General features: G+C 38.9%; 1 long non-coding RNA gene across 2 annotated transcripts; it reads left to right on the forward strand.

The window, feature by feature from the left end:
* Window positions 1-2,969: 2,969 nt before the first annotated feature.
* On the forward strand, window positions 2,970-6,689 carry LOC144964499 (uncharacterized). 2 transcript variants are annotated; one of them, XR_013643859.1, is made up of 2 exons: window positions 2,970-3,193; window positions 6,430-6,689. It is a non-coding gene; the product is annotated as an uncharacterized LOC144964499 (long non-coding RNA). The 2 variants fall into 2 exon arrangements; XR_013643858.1 differs by lacking the exon at window positions 6,430-6,689 and adding an exon at window positions 4,337-4,499.
* Window positions 6,690-10,000: the final 3,311 nt, after the last annotated feature.

Genomic DNA, 10,000 nt, shown 5'->3' on the forward strand with positions numbered 1-10,000 from the left:
AGTATCAGTAGATATCAAAGTCTCGTTTTATATTCCTTTATTGAAACATAAATAAACTATTAAATTGATATAATTTTTTGTTTTGTTTTGTTTCTTGGTTTCTTTTTTATTTCCATTTCTTTTTTCCCCCTTTCTGTTTTTCTTTTGTTTTGTTTTTTTCTCTCTTTGGTTAACAACTACAAAATGTGATGTTTTCTTCTTCTTCTTATTTATTTTTTTGTTTTTTTTTTGTTGTTGGCAACTTGAACATGTGATGTTTATTTAATTCTTCTTTTTTTTTTATCCATGTAATATCATGACTGAATCCATCCAAAATGTCCGTTCTCACGTGTGCCAAAACGTTCCATTCATGTCCACCCTCCATCAGTCCATCCACCCCCATCCCCCATCCCCAAACACCCCCATTCCCCATCCCCAAACAGCCCCCCCCCCCCCCCTGTGGAGTCCATTCATACAAGAGGTGTCCGTCCTGTCCTTGGCCAAATCGTGGCCGGCCACACGACGACGACGAAAGCAAAGATGCACTAATTACAAGTTGGGGAATCGGAGGACATTAACACCTTCTGCTGGCTGGACAAGGGTCAGAAGATTTCAGACACACATTTGTCAGTTTTCACCAGTCAGGGGTTTCACCCATTCATGCTTCCATTTGCCTTCATTACGACGGCCTTGAAGATCAGCCAAGGTCATAACATATCATGTCTGACAATGACAAAACACTGTTTTAAAATTTTTGGCTCTAAAAACATTTGAAGGCTGGATTGCCAAAACTCGTTAAGTCGATTTTTCTACTTTTTGAGATTTTCCATCCATGAGATAAATTGAAATGTATATTTTATTTCAAGCATCAACTGGCACAAGAATTTCCTTAGAGTTGTGGGAATTTGAAGTTTAAATATGATTTTTAAAAATTTAAATTGAGCTCTTATATAGCGCAATATCCACTAAACGTGCTCAAAGCGTTTTACATGGGGTCCCTGGCCAACAGCAACATTTAACATGTAGGACGGGGTATGACGCCTTTTAGGCGATATTATAATTTTTCGGACAGGCAACGCTGTTAACCGCCAGGTACTCAATTTACACCTGAGTACGATGAGAGAATGTAAGTAAATAGCCTTCTCCAAGACTCAACTATGCGCCGAGCGAGGCTCGAATCTAGGACCTTCCGATCCGAAAGCGAGTGACATACCACAAGACCACATCGCCGCACAGAACGGATGAGAAATTTTAGGGGAAATAATCCTCAATATCTAAAATTGGGGGGGGGGGGAGGAGGAGGAGTGAGGGAGTTTTTGAAAACCACTCTTCAATTATTTCATTTTATATCGATATTCATAATATCGAGATAAAGGGGCCGAGATCGATCACGGGTGAAGTCGAGATTTTTAAAAATCTCTCCCCCCCCCCCCCCCCCCCCCAACCTCCCTCCCCCGTCAACCCACCAGTGATTGAGTACCTGGGTCTGTAAGACTTTCGGGGGGGGGGGGGGGCAGTTTGCGATAGGAAAAATAGCTCTTTACTAACATTCACTCACCGTACCCACCAGTAAAACAATTACCTGGTCGTTAACTGCGTTGTCTTAGTCGGGGGAGTGGGGGGGGGGGGGGGGGGGGGGGTAATATCGCCTAATAACTGCCATGTCTCGTCTTACATGTTAAAAAGATGATTTTGGTTATTGACCATTGTAAAGCAGTTTTAACCCTCTCCTTACCACCCATAGGAAAATCGTCACATTCATTACAATGCAACCAACAATTTTCATATTCTGATATCTTTTGTACATCACAAATAATGAAGATTATACTTTGTTTTAGCGATAAGAATTAGACACTGGACAATATTATGTATAGAATGTAATCTACTTGTTCCTTTACTGTTAGTAGAAAACAAACTTTATTTTTGTGTTTGGTGGGTGTGAATTTACAGGGAAAGTTCTGGAAATGGCTGATAAGGAGAGAGTCGACACGTTTAGTGGATAAACAAGGTAATAAAAACTCAATTAAAAAAAAAAAGCATCTTTCATGACATTATTTTTCTTCACGTGTCGGTACACGTTCTGTATTTCTTTCTTAAAAATTCCAAGCCCACCAAAACCATGTTGAGTTAAATTAAGCGTTATGACATCTTTACCTGCAGACTGATTATTGGGCAGCTCCATATTTCATCAGTTATCTGTCGTCGTATTCTGATCGCGAAGTCCCAGGTTTGAGAGTTTTTGCCAAGATGAGGGTCTTTTAAATCGATCGATATTTGAAGGACGAGTTTTCTGGCCAAATTTTTAAATATGTTTTTTTTTTTTTTTTGCAGAGTACGGCAGATCTGTCTTCAATAAAAAGAGCGAATCTTCCATTCTATTTCCTGTTGTTATTTATTTCTTCAAGCTTCAAGCTGCAACATTTTCATTATCATGACACCACACTTGAGGAACTCGATTTCAATCATCTCCAGATTCCGACAGAAAAATAAAGGAAGAATTCCAAGGTCCTTTTCCATCCGAAGCAGATCCAGGCCTGAACTAATAAATGGACAACACTTCAATGCGGCTATGTCGTATTGTGGTATGACACTCGCTTTCGGATTGGAAAGTTCTGGGTTCGCATAGTTGAGTCCTTGGAAAAAGGCTCTTTACTCACATCCTCTCGCCGTACTCAGATGTAAAATGAGTACCTGGCCGTTAACAGCGTTGTCTCTGTCAGAAAAAAAATGCAATATCGCCTAGCTGGTGCCATGTCCCGTTCTACTTGATGCATGTTGCTGTTGGTCAGGGACCCTTTGAAAAGTGCTTTGAGCACGTTTAGTGGATATTGCCCTATATAAAAGCTCGTTTTGTTTTGTTTTTTTGTTCTTTTTTTTTCAATGCCACAACACATCGCCTATTGAGCTGGACTTTTTTTCCCCGGTTTCTGTAGTAGCAAACGGACAGTAGCAATAGGCTTCCTAAGTCTTGACGTAATCCTGCGCAGCAACGCATGGCAACAAACCGGCTGGCTCTAAACAGTCGAGAAAAATGGCTGACACGAACTCTATTTCCATCACCGCCCTTATGAAATACTTCTCCAATGAGCATAAAAGTGTCTCGCGAGGTGAAAATCATCATCAGTCAGGTCCTGTTTTGACTTTCACTTACTCAGATGGCTTGATGTTCGGCAAAGTTCAAGCCAGCATGAAGAATAAAGAGTATTCTGTGAAGGTAAGTCATTTCGTCTTCTCATTCTCACTCTCAAAATCTCACATCTCCGTAAAACTACTGTTGGACAATAATCAGTTTACTTTGAGTTTAGGCAGATTTAGTATATCCAATGGAAAGATTTAACTGTTTACGTTCGATTTTAGTTAGGGAGAGAGAGAGGGAGTCATTGAATTATTGTGTTTTTATCTTATGGACCACGGACTTTGAGTCTTTGAGGTCTTAGTCTTGCTTCGCTAATTTTCGTTGCTATTGACTATAGTCTACTACATACTATTTAGTATCGTGTTGTAACCTTTATTATAATACTCATATGAGCATCACAATCACCAATCACGCTAGACATTTTATCATACTTCATGTGGGGCAGCGTGGATCAGCGGTACGGTTTTTGCTTCGTACCCGAAAGGTACCGAGTTCGTTCACCCCCCGCTGCGCTGTGTGGCCTTGAGCAAGTCACCTCGCCCTAGCTCAATTTGCGGCGCTGCACCGTGGTTATTCCAGTCTTCCCTGGGAATAGACCCTAGAGATAAATTTCCTCTATGGGATGAATAAAGGATTTATTTAGACCAGTGTTAGTCACGGTAAACTAAACTTCCTATTGGGTTAAGGTGTAATGTAAATGTTGCTGCTTGAAACTCGAAGAAATCAATAACATTGTGAAATTGAATGTGAACTTCAATTTAATATACGAAAACAGATAAAATGGACGTTTCGGGTTTCCCCCTTATCAACAAAGCAAGATGAATGAAAGAATCACTTAATTTGTTTTTTTAATTGAGTTTTTATACAGCGTAATATCCACTAAATGTGCTCAAAGTGCTTTACAAGGGGTCCCTGGCCAACAGCAACATTTAACATGTAAGACGGGACATGATGCCTGTTGGGCGATATTACAATTTTTTCGGACAGAGACAACGCCAGGTACTCATTTGACACCTGAGTACGGTGAGAGATTGTGAGTAAAGAGCCTTCTCCAAGGACTCAACTATGTGCCGAGCGAGGCCCAAACCCAGGACCTTCTGATCTGAAAGCGAGTGTCATACCACAAGACCACAACAGACGTTTTATTAGTTTGTTTGTTTTTTGCCTATTGAGCATGGTCGCAGCTCTAAATTTGAATCTTTTATTCTTTTACTTCCACAGATCTATCTTGATGATGCCTTGGGTTGATTCAGTCCAAAACTAATTTGTGTGGTTTTATTTAACAATGTTAATGACATTGAACATACATTGATACAACAATGCCATAATTTGTCATGTTTATCATGTAAAATCATGTATGGACCTACAAAACCATTATTTTGAATGGTGATTTGATGATGATGAACAAAATATGTGTGTTGTACAAAATAAATGGCAAAGCTAACAAAATGCAATCTCCTTAATAAGAGGAGACTGGGGATTGACAAGTGCTGCAACAAATTGAAAAATAATATCAGATGTTTCTCTTAACATGGTTGGAATATATGAGAGGATGTTAACATTTTTCAGTCTTTCATTAGCCCTCTCAACATGAATTCTACATGAAGCAATTTCTTTTGTTAATAAAATCTCATTTTCAGTAAATTTATTATGTAAAAAGGGAGGGATATTTACAGTTACTCCTTGAGGTAAAATATCTTGAATCAGGATGGGGTTTTACCTTTATTACCTTTATCTGCTAAAATTAATTCTCCAGGGCTTAAAATTAAAAGTTTTAGTAATCCACAATTTTGTACAATGACCTTATCCGAGACAGACCCTGGATCATGTTTAGAAATAAAATTTATCACACCATTTGGACTTAGACCAACAAGAGCTTTAACAGAATTCATGGACCTATAAGAAGAATAAGTTAACCGTTGTTTATCCATTTCTTTAGGAATAGCAATTTGGTCATCTGTACAATCAATGATCATTCTGCAATTTGGAAATCTTAAAAATGATGATGGAGCTGATAGTTTATTTTTATGTCTAGAAGGGCATGTAACCTTCATAACATTTTCAAAGAGAAGCGTATGGCTTATGTAAAACATGAATAAAAGTTTGTATAATATTTGTTATAGTACTTTCACTAACGCTAAACAATTGTGAAATATGAAGGTTAGCGTAGTTCTGTCTAAGTTTCATAAGTGTAATAATGAAAATTTGGTCTTTTAATGCAACTGTCTCTTCCTGAACTTCCCATCTACTATAATAAATAATGTTACCTCTAAAGCATCAACATATTGAACAATAATATTAAATATTTTAAAAGAATGTACACCTGTCTCCATTCGAAGAACTTTTCTGTAAGGCTTGAAACAGTGTAAGTGCGTTGAATCTAACTTAGTTGGGTTTTTAAAAGCTAGCTATTTCCTTATTTTTGTCTGTAATTTTTTGTTCTTGAATTAAATTTGTTGTTCTATTTAAAATATCCTCACTTGTTCTACAATCTGTTTTTTTTTAAAAGATGGAATCCTGTGATGATGGTGACGAGAGTTGAGATGATGATGAGGGAGAAGATAATGAGGATGATGATGAGGAGGAAAATAATGATGATGAGGAATCTGGTTTTTTTTAAAGGTGGGACTTTGTGATGATGATGAAGAGAGTTGAGCTGATGATGATGATGATGATGATGATGATGATGATGATGATGATGATGATGATGATGATGATGATGATGGTGATGATGATGATGATGATGGTGGTGGTGGTGGTGGTGGTGGTGGTAGTGGTGGTGGTGGTGGTGGTGGACTTCTTGATGTTGGTGCCAATTGAGATGGGGTGGGAATTCCTTGTGTCACTTTTCTTTTCTTTCTTTCTGGCTCTGATGGAAACAATTTATTTTTATTTCTGTCAAACAATTCAGGGAGGTTGGCTTTGTCACCATCTCTGAAGTGACAAGAACACACTCTTGATGATGATGTTGGATCTTTTGTCCTTTCACCTGAAATGAAAAGATTAAAAAAAAACAATAATTCTGTTGGGCATATTGGGTATATTATTTAATTTGATAAGTACTTTGTTTTAGACTATCTTGTTTGACACCAGCTCAATGCATGATAAATCAAAGGTGTGCAAGAGACTAGGTTACTGGTGGGTCTCTCGCCTGTCTTTTATGAAATCGCACATTCAGCAAAATGTCGCACTTCCTCATTACTTCTTTTGATGATTTTGACTAGGTATATATAAAAATAAGAATTCTTAAATTTACACAGTTAAAGTTGATCTTGGGGTTGAGTGTGGCAAGACTTGCGTTTTCTTTATTTCAGTCAGTACTGTACTGGACAGTGCGGTGATGGAAACTTTGGAGTGTCAACAATCGGGCACAGGTAAAGGAGAGAGGTCCCTGCCGCCATCTTGCTTTGTTCACACAGAGTTGCCACCTCGGCTGTCGGGGAGGGGAGGCATGGCAGAGAATCAGAGAAACTTTCCAAAAAAAAGAGGAAAGTATGTGTGTTTGTGTGTGTGTGTGTGTGTGTGTGTGTGAGAGAGAGAGAGAGAGAGAGAGAGAGAGAGAGAGAGAGAGAGAGAGAGATCTGCGTGAGGGGAGGGGGGGGGGGGAGAGAGGTTGCGTTATTTTATTTATTTATTTTCATTTTGCCATAAAGGTATCGAGTTTAAAGTAAGATTTTAACAAATATTTTATTCTCTTTCTTCTTGTTCTCCTTTTAAAAAAATTATCACTTATCAGTAGAACTTAACTCTCATTCAGTTTATCAGCCTTAACATCAAAACGATTGAGATATCATTTTTGCTTCAACTTCAATAAAAACCTAGTTTGGAATGTATTTTTATTTATAATTTCGTGCAATTGTACACTTTAATCATAAAATATAGGTCTACGTAAGCTAGAACTTGACCTAGATCTGGACTACGAACTCTATCAAATGTTCGACGAGGCGTGCGTGCTTACCTGACTAAAGTGGTCCACTTTTTCTTCAATTTTTTGTCTGCCTGTCCATTTGGAAATCTGTAAAACTTGCAGGAGTGACTCTCTGACTGGTGTAGACAATCTGGTACAAAATACTGGACCATATTTAAGATAAAAATTGTTTTTTTGAGCGATTTTCCAATTATTCCTTGCCTGGACCAAGCACGGATTTTTTTTGTTTAGAGCCAGCCGATTCGTTGCTAGGCGGACGTGACGTCAGACTGTGGAATCCTATTGTTTTTACCCTCTTGACAGGACAGATCTAGATAACAGGATCCGTTACCTAATCACTTCCTAATGGATAGGGGAGTCAGAAAAAGACAAACAAACTCGAGTGCTACTGGGATTAAAACCTGGTTCCACTTGCCTGTTGTGAGGCAAGTGCTCTACTACTGGACCTCAATAAGATATATTATATAGAAGGAACGAAATTGACGTCACGCAGCTCTTTGTTATTGCTTTTAGCCAGCCATTTTCATGACTAGTCCTCACTGAATTCTATAAATCAGACTATAAACCATCAAGGTTACACATGGTTTTGTGTGTTGGTACGTTATATCCGGCTGGCGGTTGTTGTAATCATTTTAGCTAAAGGCAGAGAATCAATAGAGGATGAAATATAAGAAGAAAAAAATAGAACGAAAGAAAATTACGTAAGGACCAGGTACAATTGACGGTTTCGTCCGCCAATTTGCCGGACAATAATCGGTATCATAATGGAAGTAGTTGTGGACATAGTCCGAGAATAGACTGGACTGACACTGGACACTAGTGGACATTGTTGGACACTGGTCAGGGACACGTAGACTAGGCGACAATGAACAGGATGTCAATGTAATATAATGCCTGACTAGGCACTGTAGTTGTTGTTGTTGTTGTTGTTGTTGATAATGGAGGGGGGGGGGGACACAGGGGGGGGGGGGGGGGGGGTGAATAGGATGGGGTAATCTTAAAGCTGAGGTGTGGGAAGATCGATGGGAATTTGTTGTAGATGGGATGGGAGAAGAGGATGGGAGGGTGGGGCTAGAGGGATAGACAGTTGGATGGATGGATGGATGGATGGATGGATAGATACATAGATAGGTAAAAAGATAGATAGATAGATAGATAGATAGATAGATAGATAGATAGATAGATAGATAGGCAGGCAGACAGATAAATGAATACATAGATGGATAGATAGATAGATAGATAGATAGATAGATAAATCAATAGACTGATATTTAGAAAGATAGATAGGTAGATAGACAAACAGATAGATAGATAGATGGATAGATAAATAGATAGATAGATAGATGGATAGATAGATAGATAGATAGATAGATAGATAGATAGATAGATAGATAGATAGATAAATAGATAGACCTGGCATAGAACTGACATAAATAGACAGGAAGATTCAGAGATTATTGCCTCCAAATAATGAGAAAAACTATTCCAAACATAACATTAGATCTACTGCTTCAGACAGACTTTACGCAAGACAACAGACTTTACGCAAGACAACCCGGGGTAATCTGAATAAACGATCGAGTACAGGGAGGTGGAAGGCAGGTGCTGGTACGCGCCAACTCCAAAGGGGGGAAAGCTGATTATGGAAGATCAGACCTGCCTACTTGAAAATGTGAAAATTCGTAATTTTTGGGAGATCGAAATTATAGGCGCTGTATAGATAGTATGCAGATGACGTCACTCAGGCCTTTGTTATTGTTTTTGCCATCCGCGTTTGTGAGCTGTTCTCACTTAACTGTATTAACCAGACTATAAAAGTTCATGGTTACACAGAGTTTGTGTGTTGGTCCGTTATACTTCCGGATGGCAATGTTGTGAACTCCTTGGCCAATCGCATTCTATCTATTGATCAATAATTAATTTACCCTCGGCTATGTGGTCTTGTGGTATGACACTCGCTTTTGGACCGGAAGGCCGTTTGTTCAAGCCTCGCTCGACGCATAGTTGAGTCCTTGGAAAAGACTCTTTACTCACATTCTCTCACCGCACTCATGTGTAAAATGAGTACCTGGCCGTTGACAGCCTTGTCTCTGTCGAAACATTTTTTTAAAAATATCGCCCAATAGGAGTCATGTCTCGTTCTACATGTTATGTGTTGCTGTTGGTCAAGGACACATTGGAAAGCGCTTTGAGAACATTTAGTGTTAAAAATTTCCAAGGGGAAAAAAAAGAACAAGTCACTAAAAATATCTTTCTAAATAATTTGTCCTTTTCATGATCCAAAACAATGCTCCGAAGTCCTGACTATAGGCTTAGTTCCTTAACTAAACGTTCATTTTCAACAAGATTTACTGAGTCAAAGAGGCTGCTCTCTGACGAGCCATAAATTTGTATTACTGGGCAGGTATGCTAATGGTCGTAATAAAGACAGTTAGTTCTTTGAAGTTTATGAGACTCTCGTTAATGACATCATTTATGTCACCTCAAAATTCTATAAGTTAAGCTTAAAATTCAATTCTATTCAAGTTCCCCCTATTAAAATGTTATCGTTTTCAGACAGCTTGTCACGTGACATCATTTCAATTTTTAATTGAAAATCTTGTTAAAAAAACACATTTTTAATTTAGAAATTGATCGGTTAAGATTGTAAACAAGTCTAAATGTCGAGACGTCTTATAAAGAGAAAGAGAAGGAGGAGGAGGAGGAAAGGAGGAGAAGGAAAGGAGGAGGAGAAGGAAAGGAGGAATATGAGAAGTAGAAGGGTTAGGAGGAGGAGGAGGAGGAGGAGGAGGAGGAGGAGGAGGAGGAGGAGCAGGAGGAGGAGGATGGAAAGAGGAGGAGGAGAGGAGTAGAAGTAAAGGAGGAGGAGAAGGAAAGGAGGAATAGGAGAAGTGGAAGGGTTAGGAGGAGGAGGAGGAGGAGGAGGAGGAGGAGGAGGAGGAGGAGGAGGAGGATGG

This window comes from Berghia stephanieae, chromosome 2, assembly GCF_034508935.2.
Source record: "Berghia stephanieae isolate SIO BIC M18660-M18661 chromosome 2, UCSD_Bste_1.3, whole genome shotgun sequence".
NCBI classification, from domain to species: domain Eukaryota; kingdom Metazoa; phylum Mollusca; class Gastropoda; order Nudibranchia; family Aeolidiidae; genus Berghia; species Berghia stephanieae.